Here is a 27734-nt window from a genome sequence, read left to right on the forward strand (position 1 = left end):
TGGGTTTGGATTGGCTGAGTTTGAATCCTAACTCTATTTTTTATTACTACAAAATACTTCAGAAACTCACTTTCTTAATCTGTAGTGTGGGAATAATAATGGCAATTATACTGATGAGGAATAAAAGCATTTTTTATCCAGCTTGGCAGATGGTAAGCATTCAAACCGCACCTATTATTAAGTTATTAAGTTATTACCCTGTCTGAAATGCCTTTTTTCAATCTGTCAGCTTGTCAAGATGTTCAAGATACAGCTTAAATGTCTCCCGTTCTAGGGTTTTCCAGTAAATCTTCAAAAGTCCTCCTGGCTTTCCTGTCATTTCACACTTATCTTTATGTATGTACTTTTCACTTTTAATAGTCTTGTCTATAACTTCTTTCTTGGGCACCATGTTGTGGGTGCTTAACTAATGTGTATGAAATAAATGAATGACCACTCAGACATTATATTATATTATAAGAACGACTTATGTTAACTAGCATATTTCAATGGAGGATTAAGAAAAATATCTTTTCCTAAAAATATCTTGAATCAATATATGCTATACAAAACAAAAGTTACTCATTACTAATGTTTTAGCATGGTTGAACATTTTGACCAGGAAGTATTTTTAAAAATATATGAGGCTCCTACTACCAACATCACTTACCAAAAAAAAAAAAAAAAATGTGGTATATAGGCTTTTTGTGATTTGTCAGACAGGCATTTGAATCTGATATTTTAAATCATTTATTGAAGTATATAGCATGGATCCACTTAAAAGTAGCATTAAGTTAAGAATGTTAGTAATAGATTTCGAAAACTGATATTAAAATATAAGAGTAGTCGGCCGGGCCTGGTGGCTCAAGCCTGTAATCCCAGCACTTTGGGAGGCCGAGACGGGTGGATCACGAGGTCAGGAGATCAAGACCATCCTGGCTAACACGGTGACACCCCGTCTCTACTAAAAAAATACCAAAAAACTAGCCCGGCGAGGTGGCGGGTGCCTGTAGTCCCAGCTACTCGGGAGGCTGAGGCAGGAGAATGGTGTAAACCCGGGAGGTGGAGCTTGCAGTGAGCTGAGATCCGGCCACTGCACTCCAGCCTGGGCGACAGAACGAGACTCCGTCTCAAAAAAAAAAAAAATATATATATATATATAGTAGTTAAAGCAACTATTTCAGCCTCTAATCTCCAGCATTTGACATTACAATCATTGATAGCCATCCTGATGTCCTATGGGACATCAATATCCATTCAATCATATATTAGTTCAAATAAATCATTGCTCTGTGCTTCCATACCTTTCATTTAAATATCAAAATGTCCAAATTTTACCTTCTAATCTGACCTATAATGATATGTTGTCTAATTAAGTTTGCACTCATGGATCATCATCAGTGCTTCATTACACTGTTTGAAACCCTAAGTAGTTAGCACCTGCCCAAATCAGCATTATTTCACAATGTAAACAGGATCTGCATCCGAATGAAAGATTTCACACTTTAAAAATAATGTAATTTAGTTATCCAGAACTGTTTGTATTAGTAAAACTTTTGCAAGTATAAAAGATTTCACACTTTAAAAATAATGTATTTAGTTATCCAGAACTGTTTTTGTTAGTAAAAGTGTTGCAAGTATATTTCACAGTATAAATATTCAACTTTCATTTACTAGTGTATCTACAGCAATTTTTAATGTCTTCTATTGTCACAAAATGGTGCTATTATATATGGCAGTCATATAATTAGTAAGGGATTTGGGGTAGTATTATGCAGAATATAATGAATTTCAAAAAACAGACTGAAGTCAAAGAGATCCTAAATTTTTAAAGTCCAAGCTGCAAATTAGGATTCATTCTTTAGTTGTCAAGTTCCTCAACCACTTGGCCTCTGCTTCTAATTTATTATCAGATGCTTTCCATGCCATCTCCAAATTATAAGTACAATCTTTCTATTTCTTTCTTTTTTCACTGCCGCCATAATAGACTAAGTAACTATCGTTTTTTGACTGGCCTACTGGCAATCATTTCTAACAGGTAACAAAGACACTTCTCACTTATATAGTGTTTTCTGTAGTCAATATATATTGACAATTAATATTCTCATCAGATTTATTTTTGAAACATTCTAAAAACAGCACTAACATTCCTTAGTTTGGGGGAATAGTGCTGGGTATCAGCATGCTGGTATCTGAGCACACTGCAGAATGAAGAGATTTTTGTCTCATGCCTCTCTTTCTGTCTTAGATCAATAGGCCACTAAGGCCACAGGGATGAAGCCATAATGACTCAGTCTTAGCCTGACATCTATGTTGTTATATATATATACACACACACACATACACACACACACATATATGTACATATATATTTTTTTTTAATCTGATGGGGAAAAATATTGACAGAAATAAAAAGAGAAATAGACAAATCCTCAGCTATAGTTGGATACTTTTTCTTAACTCTCTCAGACAGAGCAATCAAGCCTAAGTAAAAATCAGGAAATATATGAAGATTTGTATAGCATGATATAGTCAACTTACTGTAATTTATACTAACAACTGTAGAATACATAATTTTTCAAGTTTACATAAAATATTTACCAAGGTTTCTACTATCACCATATTTATTCAGTGTTGTACTAGAAGTTCTAAACGGTTCAATAAGGCAAAAAAAGAAGAAAAGCAATAAAATTATGAAGATTAGAAAGGAAGAGCACATAATTTTGCATTTTAAAAATGAATTTTTAAATATGCTCTAGGATTAAGTATAACAAGATCATAGAATAGAATATCATTATATAAAATTTAATTGTATTTTTTTTTGCCATAAAACTTTTTTTTTATTATACTTTAAGTTCTAGGGTACATGTGCATAATGTGCAGGTTTGTTACATATGTATACTTATGCCATGTTGGTGTGCTGCATCCATCAACTCGTCAGCACCCATCAATTCATCATTTATATCATGTATAACTCCCCAATGCAATCTCTCCCTCCTCCCCGCTCCCCATGATAGGCCCCAGTGTGTGATGTTCCCCTTCCTGAGACCAAGTGATCTCATTGTTCAGTTCCCACCTATGAGTGACAACATGCGGTGTTTGGTTTTCTGTTCTTGTGATAGTTTGCTAAGAATGATGGTTTCCAGCTGCATCCATGTCCCTACAAAGGATGCAAACTCATCCTTTTTTATGGCTGCATAGTATTCCATGGTGTATATGTGCCACATTTTCTTAATCCAGTCTGTCACAGATGGACATTTGGGTTGATTCCAAGTCTTTGCTATTGTGAATAGTGCTGCAATAAACATACGTGTGCATGTGTCTTTGTAGTAGAATAATTTATAATCCTTTGGGTATATACCCAGTAATGGGATGGCTGGGTCATATGGTACATCTAGTTCTAGATCCTTAAGGAATTGCCATACTGTTTTCCATAATGGTTGAACTAGTTTACAATCCCACCAACAGTGTAAAAGTGTTCCTATTTCTCCACATCCTCTCCAACACCTGTTGTTTCCTGACTTCTTAATGATTGCCATTCTAACTGGTGTGAGATGGTATCTCATTGTGGTTTTGATTTGCATTTCTCTGATGGTGAGTGATGATGAGCATTTTTTCATGTGTCTCTTGGCTGTATGAATGTCTTCTTTTGAGAAATGTCTGTTCATATCCTTTCCCCACTTTTTGATGGGGTTGTTTGTTTTTTTCTTGTATATTTGTTTGAGTTCTTTGTAGACTCTGGATATTAGCCCTTTGTCAGATGAGTAGGTTGCAAAAATTTTCTCCCATTCTGTAGGTTGCCTGTTCACTCTGATGGTAGTTTCTTTTGCTGTGCAGAAGCTCTTTAGTTTAATGAGATCCCATTTGTCAATTTTTGCTTTTGCTGCCGTTGCTTTTGGTGTATTAGACATGAAGTCCTTGCCCATGCCTATGTCCTGAATGGTACTACCTAGATTTTCTTCTAGGGTTTTTATGGTATTAGGTCTAACATTTAAGTCTCTAATCCATCTTGAATTAATCTTCATATAAGGGGTAAGGAAAGGATCCAGTTTCAGCTTTCTACTTATGGCTAGCCAATTTTCCCAGCACCATTTATTAAATAGGGAATCCTTTCCCCATTTCTTGTTTCTCTCAGGTTGTCAAAGATCAGATGGCTGTAGATGTGTGGTATTATTTCTGAGGACTCTGTTCTGTTCCATTGGTCTATGTCTCTGTTGTGGTACCAGTACCGTGCTGTTTTGGTTACTGTAGCCTTGTAGTATAGTTTGAAGTCAGGTAGTGTGACGCCTCCAGCTTTGTCCTTTTGACTTAGGATTGTCTTGGCAATGCGGGCTCTTTTTTGGTTCCATATGAACTTTAAAGCCGTTTTTTCCAATTCTGTGAAGAAAGTCATTGGTAGCTTGATGGGGATGGCATTGAATCTATAAATAACGTTGGGCAGTATGGCCATTTTTACAATATTGATTCTTCCTATCCATGAGCATGGTATGTTCTTCCATTTGTTTGTGTCCTCTTTGATTTCACTGAGCAGTGGTTTGTGGTTCTCCTTGAAGAGGTCCTTTACATCCCTTGCAAGCTGGATTCCTAGGTATTTTATTATCTTTGAAGCAATTGTGAATGGAAGTTCATTCCTGACTTGGCTCCTGCTTGTCTGTTACCGGTGTATAAGAATGCTTGTGATTTTTGCACATTAATTTTGTATCCTGAGACTTTGCTGAAGTTGCTTATCAGCTTAAGGAGATTTTGGGCTGAGACGATGGGGTTTTCTAAATATACAATCATGTCATCTGCAAACAGGGACATTTGACTTCTTCTTTTCCTAACTGGATACCCTTGATTTCTTTCTCTTGCCTGATTGCCCTAGCCAGAACTTCCAACACTATGTTGAATAGGAGTGGTGAGAGAGGCATCCCTGTCTTGTGCCAGTTTTCAAAGGGAATTTTTCCAGTTTTGCCCATTCAGTATGATATTAGCTGTGGGTTTGTCATAAATAGCTCTTATTATTTTGAGGTACGTTCCATCAATACCGAATTTATTGAGCGCGTTTTTAGCATAAAGGGCTGTTGAATTTTGTCAAAAGCCTTTTCTGCATCTATTGAGATAATCATGTGGTTTTTGTCTTTGGTTCTGTTTATCCTGGATTACGTTTATTGATTTGCGAATGTGGAACCAGCCTTGCATCCCAAGGATGAAGCCCACTTGATCATGGTGGATAAGCTTTTTGATGTGCTGCTGAATCCGGTTTGCCAGTTTTATTGAGAATTTGCATCGATGTTCATCAGGGATATGGTCTAAAATTCTCTTTTTTTGTTGTGTCTCTGCCAGGCTTTGGTATCAGGATGATGTTGGCCTCATAAAATGAGTTAGGGAGGATTCCCTCTTTTTCTATTGATTGGAATAGTTTCAGAAGGAATGGTACCAGCTCCTCCTTGTACCTCTGGTAGAATTCAGCTGTGAATCCATCTGGTCCTGGACTTTTTTTGGTGGGTAGGCTATTAATTGTTGCCTCAATTTCAGAGCCTGCTATTGGTCTATTCAGGAATTCAACTTCTTCCTGGTTTAGTCTTGGGAGAGTTTAAGTGTCCAGGAAATTATCCATTTCTTCTAGATTTTCTAGTTGATTTGCATAGAGGCATTTATAGTATTCTCTGATGGTTGTTTGCATTTCTGTGGGGTCAGTGGTGATTTCCCCTTTATCATTTTTTATTGCATCTATTTGATTCCTCTTTTCTTCTTTATTAGTCTTGCTAGTGGTCTGTCAATTTTGTTTATCTTTTCAAAAAACCAACTCCTGGATTCATTGATTTTTTGGAGGGTTTTTTGTGTCTCTAACTCCTTCAGTTCTGCTCTGATCTTAGTTATTTCTTGCCCTCTGCTAGCTTTTGAATGTGTTTGCTCTTGCCTCTCTAGTTCTTTTAATTGTGATGTTAGAGTGTCAATTTTAGATCTTCTCCTGCTTTCTCTTGTGGGCATTAGTGCTATAAATTTCCCTCTACACACTGCTTTAAATGTGTCCCAGAGATTCTGGTATGTTGTATCTTTGTTCTCATTGGTTTCAAAGAACATCTTTATTTCTGCTTTCATTTCGTTATGTACCCAGTAGTCATTCAGGAGCAGGTTGTTCAGTTTCCATGTAGTTGAGCGGTTTGATTGAGTTTCTTAGTCCTGAGTTCTAGTTTGATTGCACTGTGGTCTGAGAGACAGTTGTTATAATTTCTGTTCTTTGACATTTGCTGAGGAGTGCTTTACTTCCAATTATGTGATCAATTTTGGAATAAGTGCGATGTGGTGCTGAGAAGAATGTATATTCTGTTGATTTGGGGTGGAGAGTTCTATAGATGTCTATTAGGTCTGCTTGGTGCAGAGATGAGTTCAATTCCTGAATATCCTTGTTACGTTTCTCTCTCGTTGATATGTCTAATGTTGACAGTGGAGTGCTGAAGTCTCCCATTATTATTGTATGGGAGTCTAAGTCTCTTTGTAGGTCTCTAAGGACTTGCTTTATGAATCTGGTTGCTCCTGTATTGGGTGCATATATATTTAGGAGAGTAGCTCTTCCTGTTGAATTGATCCCTTTACCATTATGTAATGGCCTTCTTTGTCTCTTTTGATCTTTGATGGTTTAAAGTCTGTTTTATCAGAGACTAGGATTGCAACCCCTGCTTTTTTTTTGTTCTCCAATTGCTTGGTAGATCTTACTCCATCCCTTTATTTTGAGCCTATGTATGTCTCTGCATGTGAGATGGGTCTCCTGAATACAGCAGACTGCTGGGTCTTGACTCTTTATCCAGTTTGCCAGTCTGTGTCTTTTAATTGGAGCATTTAGTCCATTAACATTTAAGGTTAATATTGTTATGTGTGAACTTGATCCTGTCATTATGATATTAACTCGTTATTTGCTCGTTAGTCGATGCAGTTTCTTCCTAGCCTTGATGGTCTTTACATTTTGGCATGTTTTTGCAATGGCTGGTACCGGTTGTTCCTTTCCATGTTTAGGGCTTCCTTCAGGGTCTCTTGTAAGGCAGGCTGGTGGTGACAAAATCTCTAAGCATTTGCTTATCTGTAAAGGATTTTATTTCTCCTTCACTGATGAAACTTAGTTTGGCTGGATATGAGATTCTGGGTTGAAAATTCTTTTCTTTAAGAACGTTGAATATTGGCCCCCACTCTCTTCTGGCTTGTAGAGTTTCTGCCGAGAGATCTGCTGTTAGTCTGATGGGCTTCCTTTGTGGGTAACTCGACCTTTCTCTCTGGCCTGCCTTAAGATTTTTCCTTCATTTCAACTTTGGTGAATCTGGCAATTCTGTGTCTTGGAGTTGCTCTTCTGGAGGAGTATCTTTGTGGTGTTCTCTGTATTTCCTGAATGTGAATGTTGGCCTGCCCTACTAGGTGGGGAAGTTCTCCTGGATGATATCCTGAAGAGTGTTTTCCAACTTGGGTCCATTTCCCCCTCACTTTCAGGCACCCCAATCAGACGTAGATTTGTGGTCTTTTTACATAATCCATACTTCTTGCAGGCTTTGTTCATTCTTTTTCTTCTTTTTTCTTTTGGTTTCTCTTCTCGCTTCATTTCATTCATTTGATCCTCAATCGCTGATACTCTTTCTTCCAGTTGATCGAGTCGGTTACTGAAGCTTGTGCATTTGTCACGTATTTCTCGTGTCATGGTTTTCATCTCTGTCATTTCGTTTTGATCTTCTCTGCATTAATTAGTCTAGCTGTCAATTCTTCCACTCTTTTTTCAAGATTTTTAGTTTCTTTGCACTGGCTACGTAATTCCTCCTTTAGCTCTGAGAAGTTTGATGGACTGAAGCCTTCTTCTCTCATCTCGTCAAAGTCATTCTCTGACCAGCTTTGATCCGTTGCTGGCGATGGGCTGCGCTCCTTTGCAGGGGGAGATGCTCTCTTATTTATTGTATTTCCAGCTTTTCTGCCCTGCTTCTTCCCCATCTTTGTGGTTTTATCTGCCTCTGGTCTTTGATGATGGTGACGTACTGATGGGGTTTTGGTATAGGTGTCCTTCCTGTTTGATAGTTTTCCATCTGACAGTCAGAAGGACTGTCTGTTGGTCTATTGGAGATTGCTTGAGGTCCACTCCAGACCCTGTTTGCCTGGGTATCAGCAGCAGAGTTTGCCGAAGATAGAATATTGCTGAACAGCGAATGTACCTGTCTGATTCTTCCTTTGGAAGTTTCCTCTCAGGGGTGACTCCACCCTGTGAGGTGTGGGGTGTCAGGCTGCCCCTAGTGGGGGATGTCTCCCAGCTAGGCTACTCAGGGGTCAGGGACCCACCTGAGCAGGCAGTCTGTCCGTTCTCAGATCTCAACCTCCATGTTGGGAGATCCACGGCTCTCCCCAAAGCTGTCAGACAGAGTTGTTCGTGTCTGTACCCGCCCCCGCTGCTTCCCCTATTGGACTTCAGCTGTGCGCTGTCCCCAGAGGTGGAGTCTACAGAGACAGGCAGGCTTCCTTGAGCTGCGGTGAGCTCCACCCAGTTCGAGCTTCCCAGTGGCTTTGTTTACCTACTTAAGCCTCAGCAATGGCAGGCGCCCCTCGCCCAGGCTCACTGCTGCCTTGTGGATAGATCACCGCAGACGGCTGTGTTAGCAATGAGGGAGGCTCCGTGGGCGTGGGACCCTCCCAGCCAGGTGTGGGATATATTCTCCTGGAGTGCCTGTTTCCTTAAAGCGCAGTATTGGGGTGGGAGTTACCCAATTTTCCAGGTGTTGTGTGTCTCAGTTCCCCTGGCTAGGAAAAGGGATTCCCTTCCCTCTTGAGCTTGCAGGTGAGGCGATGCCTCGCCCTGCTTCAGCTCTCGCTGGTCAGGCTGCAGCAGCTGACCAGCACCGATTGTCCGGCGCTCCCTAGTGAGATGACCCCAGTACCTCAGTTGAAAATGCAGAAATCACCGGTCTTCTGTGTCGCTCGCACTGGGAGTTGGAGACTGGAGCTATTCCTATTCGGCCATCTTGCTCCGCCCCTTAATTGTATTTTTATATAAAATTAAAAGATCAAATAGAAAATGAAACAAAATATAAACATTTACAATAAAATGTTTGACTTTTGATGTTTATATGTAAAAGTTTGAACATTTACAGTAGTATAAAATTCTATATCTAATACTACATCTAGCAAAGATGTGCAATACTTCTGCATTTAAAACTAAAAAAAAAATTGAGAAAAGAATTTTTAAGAGCAAATAAATTGAGAAATATATGACGTGCATGGATCAGAAGATTCAATAATGTTAAAATTCCAATTTTCCCCAAGTTAATCTATAGACTCACTGTAACTCCACTCAAATCCAAGTTTGATTTTATTTTATGATCTCATTTATTTGTTATTTTTAAATTAAATACTTATTATTGTGGAAACTCCCAAGCCAATACAAAAATATATATGGAAATAGTCAAGAATAATCAAGTTGGAGAGCCGTGCTATCAAATAACAGAACTTACTATAAAGTTTCAGTCATTAAGCCAGTGTGGTATTTGTGTAACATTATCATAACAAACAAATGAAATAGAATAATATTAAAGTAGATGAATGCATATATGCTCACCTTATTTACAAGATGCCACTACAAATCAGTGTAGAAAAGTTAATCTTTTTAAATAAATGATGCAGGAACAATTAGATAACCACATGGAAGATGACCCTTGACTTCCCTCTCACACCATACACAATTCAAAGCATGAAAGACTTAAATGTAGATGATGAAATATTAAAACTTAAATTAAAAAATATAGAAATACATCTTCACAAACACAAAGTAGTCAATAGGATATGAAAAGCACTAACCATAAAAGAAAATGGTAATAAACTGCATTGCATAAAATTAAGAGAGTAAAAAGTCAAGCAACAAAATGGCAGAAGAAATTCACAACACAGAACAACCTAATTGAAATTTGCCAAAGTATCTTCAATAGGCATTTCATGAAAAACTATACAAAAATGGCTAGTTAACATATAAAAGGATGCTCAACATTAGTCACTGGAAAATGCAAACTAAGCCATAATGTAATATCACTCTATTACCATCAGAATTGCTAAAATTAAAAATACTGATAATATCAAGTGCTGACAAAGATTTTGAGCAATTGGAGGTCTACATCAATAGAGATGCAAATTGGTTCAACTGATTTTGAAAACTCTTTGTTATTATATACAACTAAACCTATATATGCCCTCTAATCAGCAACTGCACTCATGAGTATGTACTCCATAAGGTAAGCTTCAACTGAAAGGCATAGTCAGTAATGTTCACAGGGGCTTTGTAATAGCCTCATAATGGAATTAACCCACGTTCTCCTCATCATAGAGTGGGCAAGCACATTATAGAATAATGCTCATAGAGTGGAATACTACACAGCAACAAAAAAAATAAACTATTATGCCAACACGATAAAAGAATGAACTCAGCAACATTGTTGAATCTCAAAGACAAAGCTTATGAAAGGCATCAAACACAAAAGAGTACATACTGCATGATTCATTTATATAAATTTCAAAAATAGGCAAAATTAATTTTTAGTGATAATATTCAGTATAGTCCTTATGCTTGCTAGTTTGGGTACTGACGTGTTGGAGCACAGCACAAGAAAGCCTACCTGGGTAATGAAATTTTCTTTATTTTGATAGAGAAAATATATTTTACGTGTAAAAATGTATTTAATATAATTCTATGTAACTCATACCTTAATAACATATCACTAAAGGCAAGAGCAACCATAAAAAATTTTGAATAATACTACTCTATAGGACTGTTTTGAGGACTGAATAGAAAGTATTTTTTTTGTATACAAATGGATTCTTTTGGCATTTTGTATACAAATAAGGGTGTATTTTGTATAATACCTAGCACATGGTAAGTGTCCAATAAATATTAGATGTTGGAGGAAAAAGTAAACATCGACAATATCAAGTTTTGTTGATGATGTTCAGAAACTGAAGATCCAACATACTGCTGCTGAAAGCATATATTGGTACAGCCACTTTGAGGAACAGTTTGGCAGTATTGACTAAAGTCAAATATATTTCTATCCTATGATAGAAGTTCCTCTCAGGTATAGAACTAAGAAATATGAGTATATATGACCTGCTCAAAAAGATGCATAGGATTGTTCATTGCAGCTTTATCCATGATAGCCAAACACCGAGAGGGCTGAAATGCCCATCTGTTTTATTGGGCTTTCCATTGCTATAACTGAATACTTGAGACTGAATAATATATAAAGAAAATAAATTTATTTCTTACAGTACTGGAAGCTGGGAAATACAAGGTCAAGGGGCAACATCCCTTGAGGACCTTCTGCTGGTGGGGACTCTGTAGAGTCCCAAAGTGGCACAAGACATCATATGGCAAGGGGGCCAGAGCATGAGTCAACCTGGCTTTTATAACAAACTTAACTCTTGTGATAACTATCCCACTACCATGATAACCCATTAATCTATTAATTTATCAATCCATGAATGGCTTAATCCATTCATGAAGACTCTGTCCTCATGACCCAATCAGCTATTAAAGGCCCCAACTCTCATAGTGGGGATTGAGTTTCAACATTACTTTCAAAGAAGAAAAACATTCGAACCATATCACCATCAACGGTTGAATGGGTAAATAAGTTGTAGTAGTTCTTATAATGGAATATCACACAATGATATAATGGAACCCAGTACTACTACATGCAGTGACAGGGGTAAATGTTGAACAAAAGAAGCAAGGTCAAGAAAAAAAGGATAGTTTACAATTTGGGTCAAGGAAAGAAGATGACACCTAAGCTAAATTAATCCATAATGATAGAAGTCAGAGGGGCTACATCTTTGTGGGAATGGTAGTAGCTGTTGACTGGAAAGGAATATTGAAGAGCCTTTGGGATACTGAAAATTTTCTACATGTTGATGAGGGATGGTTACACAGTGGCATACACATTTTAAAATATCATGAATCTGTACTCATGATTTGTGTACTTTACTGTATGTATATTATACTTTAATATAAAAATTTTTAATTATTAAAAACTTAGGGTGTAAAATAACTAAATAAAGTAAAGCACTTACTTAGGTTCAGCATGATTTTAAACATCAGCAGTAGTACTGTTGACACGTTGTATGAACACACTGCAATAACAATGGGATTATATAACAACAATAGGGGTCACTTTTGGATAAAGAAAAATAGCAACATTAATATTCTCACAATATTTCAGACATAAGTTCATGAGTATGTTACATTTAATAAATTACGAGATATAGGGAGTACTGAAATGAGAAGAAAGATAAAAATGTTATCACTTAATTGCCATATAAAAGCAAATAAGCTAAAGTAAAACACATATACACTTGTAAATACTAAGTAAAAAGCATATACAATTGTAAAAAAATACACCTTTCTTTTCTCCCAAGCCACCCAAATAACAAAAACACACAGGAAGTAGAAGGAATATGTTAAAGTGAAAAGTTCATAAACTAGAAAAATATAAAAATTAAATTTAGAAAAAAATTAATAACCAGTTCTTTGAGTATATCAGTAAAAGAGATACTTGACTTGCTGGCTTCATCTAGAGAAAAGAGAAAAAGATAATATAATTGTTATATATTTGTTGAAAAAATATTGTATTATCAAAGACAGAGATAAGGACAAAACATTGCTATATATTCGTTCTTTCTATGCTAACCAATTCAAAACATTAAATGACTGATTTGTAAGGAATATATAAATTAACAAAATTGATTAAGAGATGATGCTTCATCAAAAAGCCAAAGAGAACAATTTTTAAAATTAAGGATGTTGTCAAGTAATACTCCTTAAAAAAGAAAACGCCATTCTCTGTCAATTTTCTTCTTTTGTTTTAGCAACAATTCCATATCTGCAAGGAATGTACATAAGTCAGCATATTTTTGATACATTAATTTGAAGACTAAAGATGAAAAAAGCCTCACTATTCTATCACAAAAATAACATATATTGATAATAAATCCTTCAATTTCTAAAATTATGCACAAATATTACTGCTAAATATAAATTAAAATTTTTAAGGGAAATATTTGTATATGTATTTTTAAGCCGACTGAAGGGTGCTGGTTTTGTATTGTTAATTTACTTAAACTGGAACTACATTTCCTAGGATTCCCCACCCCCATCCTCCTTATAATTCTGGTCCAGGATTGACCACAAGTGAAACGTGCATGAGATTTGGGAGGCAGAAGTGGAGCAGCTGTCATTATTCTCTGAAAATCATTGTTGGGATTCAGGTGCTACTGTTTCATCCACTGGCTCATTTTCTGCAGTGCCTCGAGCTCCAATTGATCTGCTCCTTCAGATTCTGAGTCTTGGACCAAATGCAGATTTTTCTGCAAATCTCCCCATAATCAATTTTAAAGATGGTGAATGACAGATGTAGATTTATATCCATGGGTTGCTGATCATAATCCTAGGTTTCAATTTGTCCCAACTCTTGCCTGCTTTTCTTCCACAGTTGGCCCTGCCAACCTACAGTGGATTGTGCCCCATCCCCAGACACAGAACAGTAGCCTTCCCTAGACTCCTTTACCTGCTTCCCTCTGGATTCACTGGTTAATGACTTATCTAAAAATGTCTCCTTCTAGACCTTACATCCTCAGCTTCTCCCTTATGTACACCTTGTAATACATCCCTTATTACTTATCAGTCATAATTCTTTCACTTCCCTGATCAAATGCTGACTGGTCAGTGGTATTAAATCTAAGAATGAAAGATTGTTCACATAAAGAAATCTACCAGTATAGTTTATCATTTTATGTGTCAAATTATCATCTTACAAAAAAAAAAAAAAAACTTCTGTCCCGAAGAGTTTCCAGCAAGTCCTATAATATTTAGTAAGGAAATAATGCCAACCTTACATAATTTCAGATAATGGAAAAACAAGAAACAGCCTCTAACTCAATTTTATCATGTAGCTAAAATAAAATATAAAAATATACCAAGGACAATATGAGAATGTAAATTTATAGATTCATCTTATTAACATAGGTACAAAAGCCTTAAACAGAATTTTAGTACAGCAAATCCATTAATATGTGTTCGCATGTGTGTAAATATATTCAAGTTAAATTTTATCCCAGAAAAGCAATGTTGATATACCTCAGAAAATCAAATAATATAATTCTCCACATTAATAACAACAAAACATTTTCTAACTTCAATAGGTATAGGAAAATTATGCAATAAAATGTATAAGTATTCATTTTTTAAAACTTAGAGAAATAAGAATGAAGGAAAGTCTCTTAACCAATCAAGGATATCTTTGAAAAAGCCTTCCGTAAACATCAAACAAATGTTGAAAAATGTTTCTGTGGGGTGAGGAATAAGAAAACAAAACCCCCTACCACCAGCACTATTCAATAGATGACAACAATGAAGTAAGAAAAATCATAAGTAGTATAAGGATAGGAAAGGAATAAATAAAACCACCATTATCTGAAGATGAAATAATTATATATGTAGAATATCTTGAAGGGTCTCCAGGCAGAGACTGACAGAATTTAAAAAGGCTGATCATATCAAATCTTGGTAAGGATGTGCAGCTAAGGAAACTCACATACACTTCAGGTTGAAATATAAATTTAATTACAAGACAGTTTGGCCAAAAATAACATTTTTATGTCCACTTTAAATGCCCTTCAAAACTGGCAATCCAACTTTTCCCTTTCTTCTTGTTTACCTTACAAAATAATGGTTTTTGTGCCCTCTCCCATTCTTTAAGTATTCTCTCTCCTCCATCTTCAAAATACATTCAAAACTCAATTTCACTTTCTTCTTTTCCTTTAACTTGTTGGATTCCTTTTTAACTGAAAATCTTCCACCTTGCTGTCAGCTTCATGAGAGATATCCAAGGCAGGGCACATTTTCAGTTTAAATTTGTTTGGTTACACATTGCAGCATTGTTTATCATCTCATTTCTTCCTGTAACTCCTGCTGCTAATACTAGAATCTGTTTTCATTTACACACAGTCTGTGCCAGGTACACAGTGAGCATTAAACTAATCTGTATTGATGATAATAAATGGAGAAAAAAATTCAACATCGGCAAAGAAACCAAGTTGCTCCTCTGCTATCTCGACTTGCTGTCTTCAAGGATCTGGGATTGATACCTGGAACTTTCACTAGCTGGGAACTTTCATCCAATTAACTGAATTTGTGTCAATATATTTCTATCATAACAGAATATTATATAAATTGTGATGTAGCTATAGATGATCTTATAAATGCAAAAAAAACCATTTATTTACTGTTAATTGTTTTTCTTAGATGATAGGTTTTATAGTAAATTAAAATGAAGATCAGGCTTGAAGAATCTCTGAGCAAACAATTAGGCCTCATAGGGGAGCTAAACGTTGCTTGATTTGCAAACATAAATGAAACTTAACTTGAGCTATTTCTTGTAAATGCCTATATTAAGGAAAAACAGAAATTTTAAGAATTAGTCAAAATGCTCCTAATTAGATAACTAGGAGCCTTTTTTTTTTGAGATGGAGTTTCGCTCTTGTTGTCCAGGCTGAAGTGCAATGGTGCGATCTCAGCTCACTGCAACCTCCGCCTCCCATGTTCAAGCAATTCTCCTGCCTCGGCCTCCCAAGTAGTGGTGATTACAGGCATACGCCACCATACCCAGCTAATTTTGTATTTTTAGTAGAGATAGGGTTTCTCCATGTTGGTCAGGCTGGTCTTGAACTCCCAACCTCAGGTGATCTGCCTGCCTTAGCCTCCCAAAGTGCTGGGATTGCAGGCATGAGCCACCATGCCCAGCAGATAACTAGGAGCTTTCTAACTGGAGAGACTAAAGGTGGCAACTGTGTAATTGCAACTAATCAAATACTTTTATTTTCTTTCCGCATTTGCTCCATACTTTCCTCTGACAATTTGTCATCAGCCCATTAAGCCTCTCTTGGTTTGGTGTTACCCAATTCATAAATTACGTCTTACTCAAATTAATTCTTTAAAAATGCATTGTGCCTCAGTTTACCTTTTTAATAATTTGGTGTCAGAAAAGTGGGATCTGAAGGAGACGGTCATCAACTCCCAAAAGCAACAAGTAACCAGGAGTAGGTTGCACTGAGCCCACGGTGCTCAGTTTATTCTTACCACCTCTGAGGGTCATGAGTAAGTCCCTCTTAGATTTGAAGCTCTGCAATTTGTGTCCTGAGATCTCTGAGTTTGTTTGAATAATTTTATTTCAATTTGGATCCTAGGGACAAAATGGGTGTTCAGAAGGAACTGGACTAGGTCCAGGCTAGTGCACTAATTTCTAGACTAGTCTGTAATCCAAATTGGAGTCTGAGAAATTGTGTTAGATGTCCAACAGGTCAAACAGGGTGTTTGACGGGAACCAGAAATAATCCACTTGGAGGCCTTAGTAAGTAAAATTTTAGAAGGACAGGGTATTATAGGTTTGTCAGAATCTAATGAGTCTGGGAGTCATCTGTCTGGAACGTCAGGTAATTATATGTTCAGAAATTTTGGACCCAGAACCTACTACTTTTTACAGAATTGGTGTACCTCAGGAAGATGACTTGGAGTTACAGTGGCCACAGTGGGGAAGTTTTATTCTATATACAACTATTCATCTATGAGCACATTAAGAAATGAAAAGGGATCCCAAATGCCTCCCAAACAATGAGACACATTTTTCAATGGGTGTACAGAGGCTCCGCTCCCAAAAGACAGATTATAGCACACTCTTAAAAAATTATTCTGAATATTTTAACTTCTTTGGTTTCTTGCCTTTTCTATTTGAACCTCCCCAACACCAATTTTCTTTAAAAATTAGATTATCAGATGAATCAAAAGTATCTGCAACTACTCAATTTAACTTTTGGTCTGGCACACAATTCCAAACTATTATAAAAGCAACTGCCTAAGGCTAAAAAGGATAAAGACTAATTGAAAATAGAATGAATGTCTCCTCCATTCTAGTTCCTCCATTCTGTCACTCACCTAAAATGTACTCCAGTCTCAATAATATTGACACCTGATAATAGGCAGCTATGCCCCAAAACTCCAGCTTGGAGAAAACTTAATATCCTTTTGTGCCTTTGAGATGTCTAGATCTTTAAAATGCAGGCTAAATTTAGAGAAAAGACTCAAAAGAAGAAAAAAAAGATAGTTTTTTAAGAAATTAACTAGCAAGTGAAAAACCTGAAAAGTCCATCCCAGAAATATTAATAAAAAGCTTTAGCCATTTGAACAAGTAACTTTAATTGCCAGAGACTTGATTTGGATCCAATTAGTGAATTTTATATTATTGTCACTGACACATAGCTAACACTTTAGAACAGAAGCCATGAATTTCTGGTTCCATCTGTATGTTTGTGTATGATTATCTGTGTATGTTATTTATATGTAATAAATAGTATTATATAATATCAACTATTATTTATTATACTACCTATATATGAATTTTTAAGAAATATTAAATATTAAAAGATCTGTGTTTAATTGACTTAAAAATAAGCAGCTATATAAATTATTTTCTTAGAAAAGAAACTAACCCAAATAATTTTTAAGTTCACATAACTTGATGATGTTTAATAAACAAGAATATTGATGATTTAGCAAAACAAAATGGATATTTTACCTAGCTTTCCTAGTGAAATCAGCTTATTTTATCTCTGTTACAAAATTTATCAGTAAGAAAAGCAATCAGAGATGACAAGAAATTTTGTTTAATGTTACGTCTGCCTGAATCCAAAATATTTTTGAAAACTTGAAACCTTAAAATTATACTAAGCTAATTTAGATGATAGATATTTATTAAATATCTAAATCATGTCCAAATATGATGAACTACTAAAATAATTCCTGAACATTAATTTAAGATTGTGTATTCTTGGCTTCTTATTAAATAGGAACTTGAGATATTTGGGTCTGGTGGTAAGCTTGTTCTGCGCTATGAGAAAACATATGCTATTCTAAAACTATGACATCATGTACTTCATAATTTCAATAAAAATTAAGGTTACCAAGTGTTGGAAATAAATTTTTAAGGAAATTGAACACTTAGAGGATTTTTAGCAAAGTGATTTTATTTTTGCGCAGAGGGGTGTTTTTTTTTTTTTTTTTTTTTGGCCAGTTGCCATGAGAGCACACTTGAACAAAGAGGCACAAGAGCTTTTATTTTTGACGCAAGTCTGGCTCTTGTATTTTTTTTTTTTTTTAATTGGCTGGGGTCGGGTCATATAATTTAAACTAATTTTGGTTGGCTAAATATTTGGGATTTCTTAGATAAGGTGGGCATGTAAAAGATAGAGAGGAAAGGGGAAGGCGTGTTTTAATGAGCTAGAAAGTTAGTTGTTGTTTTTTTTAATAAGGAAAGGAATGTGAGCTGGTACTGATAATGCCTGGAACTGTGGTGTGCCTGGGCATTTAACAAAGGAAGAAAGGAAAAGGGAAAAAAAGGAGTGCACTGAGGGTTAAGAATTTAATTAATACGTGTAATTAAAACTAGTAGAAATTGTAACGACGAGAAGAAAAAACTATATATGAAAAAATGTACAAAAAAGTAGGATGTGTTTTTAATAAGAAAATGTACAAAAGATGTGTGTTTTCATTAAGAAAAAATAGAAAGTAAGTTTGTCTTAAGGCAAGATAACTGATAGTTCTAGGATAAAAAAGAGGAAAGACAAAAACCGAATAGATATAGAAAGCTGTAGAAGGTCTGGAATAAAGGAATCTTATATGTGGTCAGACTACAGAGATTAGATGGATTTTATTTATAAGGTTGATTTTAAAATAATAAGCTCAATAATGTAGGAATGAAAAGTTTGAATTTGGTTTCCCTCTGTTGAAAGGATAAAGGGTTTTTTTGAAGCATTGATCTGTTCCTGATTATGAACTTTTTTTAACTTTATAGTTTAAGCAATTGCACTAGAAAACAAAGATTTCATGTTTTATCATGATAATTTTTAATGCTTCATATTGTCTTTCATTAGATATTGAAAGAAGTTCAGTTTTTTAAACAACTGTTTAACTTTCTGTATTTGCTTTAAAAATTTTTTTTCACTTTGGTATTGTTTCACAGTGGCCTGTGATCCTGTTGAATCAAGCATTTTAAACCTTTTGACATCTTTTTCCCCAAAGATACATCAAATAGTATATCTCTTCATGATTCTTTTTGATGTTTTTTGACAGCTTCCAAAAATCAAATTCTAAATTAAGTCTTTTTGAACTTAAATTAGGAGCTTCCAGAAGCGTCCCTGAAATATCTCAAAAGGCTTACTTATTTCCCTATAAACAAAGAGATGTTAAATTAATTAGGCTTTTTTGATATATTGAATTGCATGTGAAGCACTGTCAGATAATAAGTGATGTTAAAACTTCTTCAAGTTATGTTTGTTACTGATATGAGTACCCAGAAATTATATGAAATTTCTAAAAATCTGATATATCCTGGTATATTGATTTCAGTAATAATTTGAATTATTATGTTAAAATGTATGTCACCAAAACAACTACATTTCTTTGTCAATTGTATGATACAAAATTGCAAAAGTTTAATTAAAAAGATTTGATAAGTACATGTTTTAGATAATTTTAAGATTATTCTATTGGACTAGGTAAGATTTTTGAGAACTGTAATTTAAAAATTGATGGACTCATAAAATTTAAGATCAAACAAAACAAAAATAAATTTTATGGGACTGAGTTAACTGATGAAAATAATTACAATTTTCATAACTTTTTGTTTAAAACATCGCTGGTTCCTTAATGTCTTATTTTTCATATTTAAGGAACTATTTTTTCTTTTCTCTTAAGCTTCCTATAACTTACAGCAATTTGATAAAATATGCTTTTGAAAACAGAAATGTAACATTTACATTTTTATCCCTGCCTGATTGCTCCAGAATTTGGAAACTTTTATTAAATATTTTTATCTTTATTACAATATGGGAGTTTGCATAGGTTCAATGAAAATCTATTCTTCCTGTAACAGGACATAATTAGCCAGGTCCTTGGCCTGGCTTTTTAGCCTAGAGAGGTTTTTAAGGTCTATCTTAAGATTTCTTATTACCAGATAGTTTTTAAAAACTAAGTTGACTGATACAAAGTCAATAAAGATCCTTGGACATTACCAAAGATTTGACTAAAATAATGTTTTTGTTTTGTGTGTGTGTTTTTTTGTTTGTTTGTTTGTTTTTTTTGAGACAGAATCTTGCTCTGTCACCCAGGCTAGAGTACAGTGGCGCGATCTGGGTTCACTGAAAGCTCTACTTCCCGGGTTCCCGCCATTCGCCTGCCTCAGTCTCCCAAGTAGCTGGGACTACAGGCGCCGGCCACTATGCCTGGCTAATTTTTTGTATTTTTAGTAGAGATGGGGTTTCACTTTGTTAGCCAGGACGGTCTTGATCTCCTAACTTCGTGATCCGCCTTCCTCGGCCTCCCAAAGTGCTATTCTTCTTTCACTTATGTAAATAATCAGGTCAAGTTTACTTATTTTGTAAAAAAGACATTAATCATACTGTGATTATTCTGGCATAATGGAAGTAACTATATAAAAGGAGAAAGCCATAGTGTACCCATTAGCGAATTCTACTTCTGTTTATTTTTCTTTAAGATTTTGTTATGCAACTGCTAACTGGATTGAATGCCAAAATTTTCTAGTTTCACTAAAATCTAAAACTGCCCTCCTCCCAAGGGCATTCAAGTTTCCTGAATGCTGAAACTTGATGACTTTCAACTTCGGAAAATCACTTCAGTAGATTATGCATGGATGACCTTCAGACCTGCTGCTACACAGGATGCTTAAGAGAGTTTACCAGAACACCCCCTGATGACATAACCAAAGACATCCAACTGCCATCCTCATTCCATCGTCTAAGGATGCTTCAAACTCAAATCTGGATGTCTTGACTCACTACCCTCTGGCCTCGAAAACCAAGAACATAATTTGCTCCCAATATGAACCTTTGTTTTTCTTTTGTTTTCATAGAACAATACCCTGAATTCCTTTCAAGCAATACAATCAGAAACAAACAATTTAACTGCAATAGTGCTTCAAAAAAGAAGTTCTTGCTATCCTAACAGCCCAACAAGGAGGAGTATATGCTATTATTGATAAAAAAAATGTTGCTTCTGTGTTAACAAATTAGAAATGGTTGCTCAAAATTTAAAGGCTCTTAAGAAACAAATTTAAGTATCTTGCTAAATAGGTGCTGCCTCCTCCATTGATTTATTTAGTTGGTTAATTCTTGGTTCCTGGGAATATTTTTAATATATATTGTTTTAATCCTTGGAATTGTTTTAATCCTTGGCTATTTTTATCACTATTTTCATTATATTCATCTCCCTAGTGTGTTGTATCCTCTCAAAGATTTTCAGTGCTTTCCAGCAGCTACTCACACATCAAATGATTTCCATCAGGATTAGACAATATGCGGAACTCAATAACCCAACCATCAACGCCTACAGTGACTTTGCAGTTTTTGGTAACAATGGCTATGTGACCTCTCATCCCAAAGTGATTATTGATGATGATTGTGTCTACATTACTTTTTGTTCCAGTGACTACACCAATAGTGACAACCAAACGTAATGCTATAGCATTTGGTCACACTCTCAGATTGCAGAAAGGATGGCCAAAAGAGGGAAACTGCTAAACTAAAATGAATATCAGAGCTAAAGAACCTGGGCAAACAAAACCAGTTAGGTCTCATAAGTGACCTAAATTTTACTTGATTTGCAACATGAGTAAAACTTAACTTGAGCTATTTCTTGTAAGTGCCTGCTATTAAGGAAAAACAGAACTTAAGCTCAATCAATCAGAAGTAGCCAAGAAACTTATAACTATTTAGCTAGAAAATTTCCAACTGGATAAACCAAAGAAAGCAACTTTGCAATCAAATAATTTTTTGTTTGCTTCCACATAAACCCAGTAAATACTTGCCCTGATGAAATGTCATGGGAACATTAAACCTCTCATGGTTTGGTGTCTCCCAATTTATCAATTACTCAAACTTCTTACTCAAAGTCTTTAAAAAAGAAATGTTATTATGCCTCAGTTTACCTTTTTTCCTTCAGAAAACCATAGATTTACCGTGCACTTTTTTTTTTTTTTCTGTCACCCAGGCTGGAGTGCTGCAGTGTGATCTCAGCCCACTGCAACCTCTGCCTCCCGGGTTCAAGCGATTCGGAATCACAGGTGCATGCCACCACACCTGGCCAACTTTTGTATTTTTAGTAGAGATGAAGTTTTGCCTTGTTGCCCAGGCTGGTCTGGAATTTTTCGCCTCACGTGATCCACCCACCTCGGCCTCCCAAAGTGCTGGGATTACAGGCATGAGCCACCGTGCCTGACCCAGTTTATCTTTTTAACACATATGCTGAATGAAGCTCAGCAGGAAAGTCATTTTCAACTTTTGACACAGTCATCTGCAATGGCTGTTATCGCAGCAGATTTTCCAGCCCTATACAGAAATATTCCCATTTAGAAATTCTGAGATGAGGCTTACTGATCAATATTTTAGCAAAGAACATACTCATTCAACAAATATTTTTGAGTGCTAGTCATCAATATTTTATTTTATATATAGCTGTGAACAAAACATCAAAATTCTTGCTTTTGTGGAGCTCAATTCAGTGAGAAGCTCTAACATAAGTGTTTGCAGTATTTAACAGCAGTCTTTAACACTCCCATACTTTCTAAATATTGTTGTTTATAGTAATATCTACTGTATTTGGTATGACTTTTTGATAAGGAACTATTTTGGGAAGGTACAATATTAATGTTAATGTTACAATGACCATATATCTATATGCTATATTTTGATTTTCTTCCTAATTTTCGAAGCCATGTATCTGTTTGAAACTGCCATTGCAGAATTATAACTGAAAAAGTGAAAGAGATGTGGCCTAACCAACTCCTTCTTACTTCTAACCTCCAAGCTGTCCTTGTTCATTCCTAAGCGTAGGCCAAACTAACTTTGGGAGGAATTTAGTTTATAGTTTAGCTTTGAAACAAAGATGATAATAGCACTTTCCTGAACAAAACCTCTTCTATCCTGTAAACCGGTTTGCCTTTGCAGTATTAACAAATTAGCTACAAGTTTAGAAATGAAGATTTAGGGGCCATGCAGCTTCTGGCTGCAAGAGCCTGAACCTCCCCAAATTGCTTCTGGGAATAACATTGCCCTTCTGAAACCTACGATCAGTGCTTGAGATATTTTGAAGACTATGTTTTGACACACCAGCTAACACCACCCAATCTGGTAATCTGGCTCAACTAATTCTATGATTCCATCCAAGGAACAGAAGACAGCAAGAAAACTCACTTAGACACCCTCTTATTTTATCTCCAGTCCAACCAATCAGCACTCCATACTTCCCAAGCCCCTACTTGCCAAATTATCCTTAAAAACTCCAGTTCCCAAGTTTTGGGGGAGACTGATTTGAATAATAATAAAACTATGGTCTCTTACACAGCCAGCGCTGTGTGAATTGCCCTTTCTCTATTGTAGTTCTGTTCTCTTGATAAATCGGCTCTGTCTAGGCAGCAGGCAAGGTGAACCCATTGGAAGGTTCATGATCTGTAGCTTTTTGATTATAAAATATGCTCCTTCAGGTAAAACAGTAAGATCCATGATGATGTAAAATAGGAGAGACTTTCAAATCTACCTGTTTTTGAAAGAGCATTGAAAACGCTCAACTGGAACACTGTAAGTTTAAAAATGAAGCAATGGATACCTATATCAATTGGGAAAAAGAACACTCAAATTTTCCTTAATATCAGTTTATTTAAGAGAGGAATGTTTCTTTCCACTTTTAAAGACTTTCATAAAACCCTTTTCCCTCCTACCCCCAACCAAAAGACCTGTTACACGAGCTGTAGAAGTTCAGCAAATGTTAAAACACTATCAGTCACATCAGGCTCAGCAGCTAGAAATCAAAGCCGAGTTCTGGCCTATTATCACTTCTTCCCAGGAAAATACACTCTTTTAAGTAGAAGCAGTGAGATAGTGCTCTCTGCAACAAGGAATTGCCCAAAAAGCCAAGAAACTGTGGTTGCCCAAACAAATATGCCAGAATAAAGTGAGGTCTGTATATGCTATTTGAGATGTTTCATTCAGATACAGCCACAGTGTCCTGTCAGTATTTTTAGTTATTATTAACAGAAGCTTTCTCAGGCTGATCAAAAGGGAAAAAAAATTGGGGAAAACTGGCAAACAGATTTGAGACTCATGTTCCATGTATAACAAATGACCCAAACTGTCTTCTAGCACCATTTCAGAAGAAAACCCCTGCCAATGCTACTGAGCGTAGACAGTGAGTTTTCATTGCTCTTGTTTTTGTGCCAGAAACTCAAATCTAAAATGTTTCTGCCCTTTTGTGCCACTAACTCCTGAACTCTGATGAAAGTGCAGTGAATTGGCAGAATTTGTGTTACAATCCTGTGCCTTAGCTGCAAAGGAGCCTAGGAAAGAATTTGACATTTTCAGCATCAAAATAAGACCCTTTGTGTCCTCCACCAAGATTCATAAAAATGGTTAACTCCTTAGCCACAAGCTTAAATGCTGTACAAACTAAGTGATAAAGAACAGTTGCAGCCTAGTCTGGCTAATTATTTTTATTTTATTTTTTTACTTTCCACTTTTGGGAAATGCTAAACCTAAAAACTTTGCTATGGAGATAAGGACTCCACGCTCTTAAAAAAAAAAATCTAAAATAGATTAATGTAAGTATTTTTTCCTTTCAAGGGCATAAGAAAGTTGATTTCTTTCCCAGTGAATCACTCAGTGAATGGAGAATGATCCTTAGTTATATATGAACATAATGAAATGTAACCACTGTAGTTATTTCTGCAAGATGAACACAAATAGTTTAGATGGTTTTAAATTTGGTAGAACAAGAAGAATATTTTCATTGGGTTATAATACTGTTCTAATGTTACTGACATGATGATCAGATATCTTCCAGTGGCAAATGCTAGTTTTAAAATAATTCTCTTAGAATGGAAACCATGCCTCTTCAGCCTTTCTATATCTTCAACCAGAGTAGAAATTTTTTAATAATTTAATTTTAAAAATCAGGTCACAGCTCCTCTAATAAATTTAAATTTAAATAGATTAAATTCATCCCTGGCTGGAGAGCAAATTGTAATCAAAACTACACACTGTGCTTCTCAGCCTTTATGGTGCATACCAATAGTCTGGGATTTTTCAAAATAAAAGCATATTCTGCTTCCAAATAAGTGGGATGGGGACAGATATTTGCATCTGTAACAAGCTCCCATGTGTTGCCAGCTGTTAGCATGCGCAGGCTACATTTTGAATAACAATGGCTTTGAGCTTAGCAAAGGTTAATGAAGAATCTTGAGCAACTGTTGCCACAGGTGCTTTGAAAGCTCAGGAAGGCCCTGAGCTTGCCATTTTTATCAAATTATATTGGAATAACAGCTGAGGGACTTTTTTGAAGAAAATTGCTTTAAAACAACTAAGAATAGGGATCTTAGTTTCTGTTGGGGTGAAAGTCCCTTTCTACTCAATTTACACTTATTTTGTATCTTGTGACAATAAAAGGATCATGATCAGTTTGCTGGTAGTTCCCCTGAATTTATGTTCTGTAAAACATAACCCATTGTCTTTGAACTACATGGACTTTATTCTAAAATACCTCTGGGAAATGAGTGACTGAACTTCATATATTAAGAAGGTTTAAGTACTTTTGCTTTGATTTTCTATTCAGGAATGAGTATAATAACAGTTATAACCAGTGGGGTTTTTTTTTAAGTAATATAAATGTTCAGTTTTCCTCTGGCAAATTATTTACTAAGTCACAATGTGACTAAAATACAACTAATATACAAAACAATTATACCAGATGTCTTAGTCTGTTTGGGCTGCTATAACAAAATACCTTAAACTGAATAATTTCTAAACAATAAAAATGTCTTGCTTACACTCCAGAGGCTGGGACGTCCAATATAAATGCACTGGGAGATCTGATATCTGATAGGGGCTCACTCTCTGCTTCCAAGATGGCACTTTCTGTGTGTCCTCACAGGGTGGAATGACAAGCAAGCTTCCTTGCACCTCTTTTATGAAGGCATGAATCCCATTCACGAGAGTGTGACCTCATGGCCTCATAACCTCCTAACCCTATCTCTTAATATTAAAACAAGGAAGATTGGATTTCAACATATAAATTTTGGAGAGACATAAATATTCAGACCATAGCACCAGGGAAAAATAAAAACAGTGACCTGACATAAGTTTACCACTGAGTAGTTGCTTTCTAAAATTAGAGTGGCAGCATAATACAAGGGTGAGAACTCAAGCTCTAGAACAGGCAGAACAAAACTCATCTCCAGATCTGATTTTCCCTAGCTCTGTGATCTTGGAAGAGTCATTTCACCTCTCTGAACCTGTTTCCTCATGTATAAAACGAGGTTGTTCAGAATTACCATTCAATCTAGCAGTCTCATTATTGAGTATATATGTAAAGGAATATAAATGATTCTATTATAAAGACACATGCATCTGTATATGTGCATATTTATTGCAGAACTATTCACAATAACAAAGGGATCAAATAAACCCAAATGCCCATCAGTGGTAGACTGGAGAAAGAAAATGTGGTACATATACACCATAGAATACTACAAAACCATAAAAAAGAATGAGATCATGCCTTTTGCAGCAACATGGATGGAGCTGGAGGACATTATCCTAAGCAAACTAACACAAGAACAGAAAACCAAATACTGCATGTTCTCACTTAAAAGTGGGAGCTAAACAACAAGAATATATGGATATGAAGAAGACACCAGGGTTTATGTAAGGGTAGAGGGTGGGATGACGGAGAAGATTCTAAAAACTGCCTGTTGGGTACTACTCTTATTACTTGGGTGATGAAATGATCTGTACACTAAATCTCCATGATACACAGTTTTCCTGTATAACAAACCTGCACTTGTACCCCTGAACCCAAAGGGAAAGGTAAAACGATAAATAAATAAAATAAAAATAAAATGAGGTTATTAACAGCAAGCATGGCATAATGCCTGTAAAATGTTTATTATTTTCTATTATATAATCTATAATTTTATCTTTAAAGAAAGAAAAAAGATTATATTAAAGTAATGAATACTTGAAAAAGTTTCATTAAACAGACTAAAGGAAGAATGGTGATCTTTGTGAAACAGTGAGACTCATCCTCTCCTAAAGTATTGTAAAACCAGATGATTGTGAAGTGAGGGTGGTATATTGTTAGGAAAGTAATATAGATACATCTTGGTCCTGTTTTTTATAGGCATGATAATTTGATGGTTTTTTTTTCTATTCATATTTCTTAGGCATGAACTGAATTAGCCAATTACATAAAGGTCATATTCCTGGAATTCGGTCATGAACTAAATAATTGAAAGATCATTATTTAGTCTATTATAGAGGAAAAATGAATTTCTAAGTTCTTAGAGCACAGTCATGTAATGGCTTTATTAATCTATTGTTTACATAAACTGAAGAAAAATAAGTTAAAGAAGTTGAACAGGTTGTTTATCTATTGAGAACGTCATAGTAAAATTTAACTTCTCATGAAAAGAATAATAAGTAAGAAAATGCATTTAAGGGTAAACTTATGCTATTTTACACAAGAACAGAAAACCAAACACTGCACGTTCTCACTCATAAGTGGGAGTTGAACAATGAGAACACATGGACACTGGGAAGGGAACATCACAACCCAGGGCCTGTTGGGTGGGGGAGGGATAGGGTTAGGAGAAAGA

This window comes from Trachypithecus francoisi, unplaced genomic scaffold (genome assembly GCF_009764315.1).
Source record: "Trachypithecus francoisi isolate TF-2019V2 unplaced genomic scaffold, Tfra_2.0 Lachesis_group11, whole genome shotgun sequence".
Taxonomy (NCBI): Eukaryota; Metazoa; Chordata; class Mammalia; order Primates; family Cercopithecidae; genus Trachypithecus; species Trachypithecus francoisi.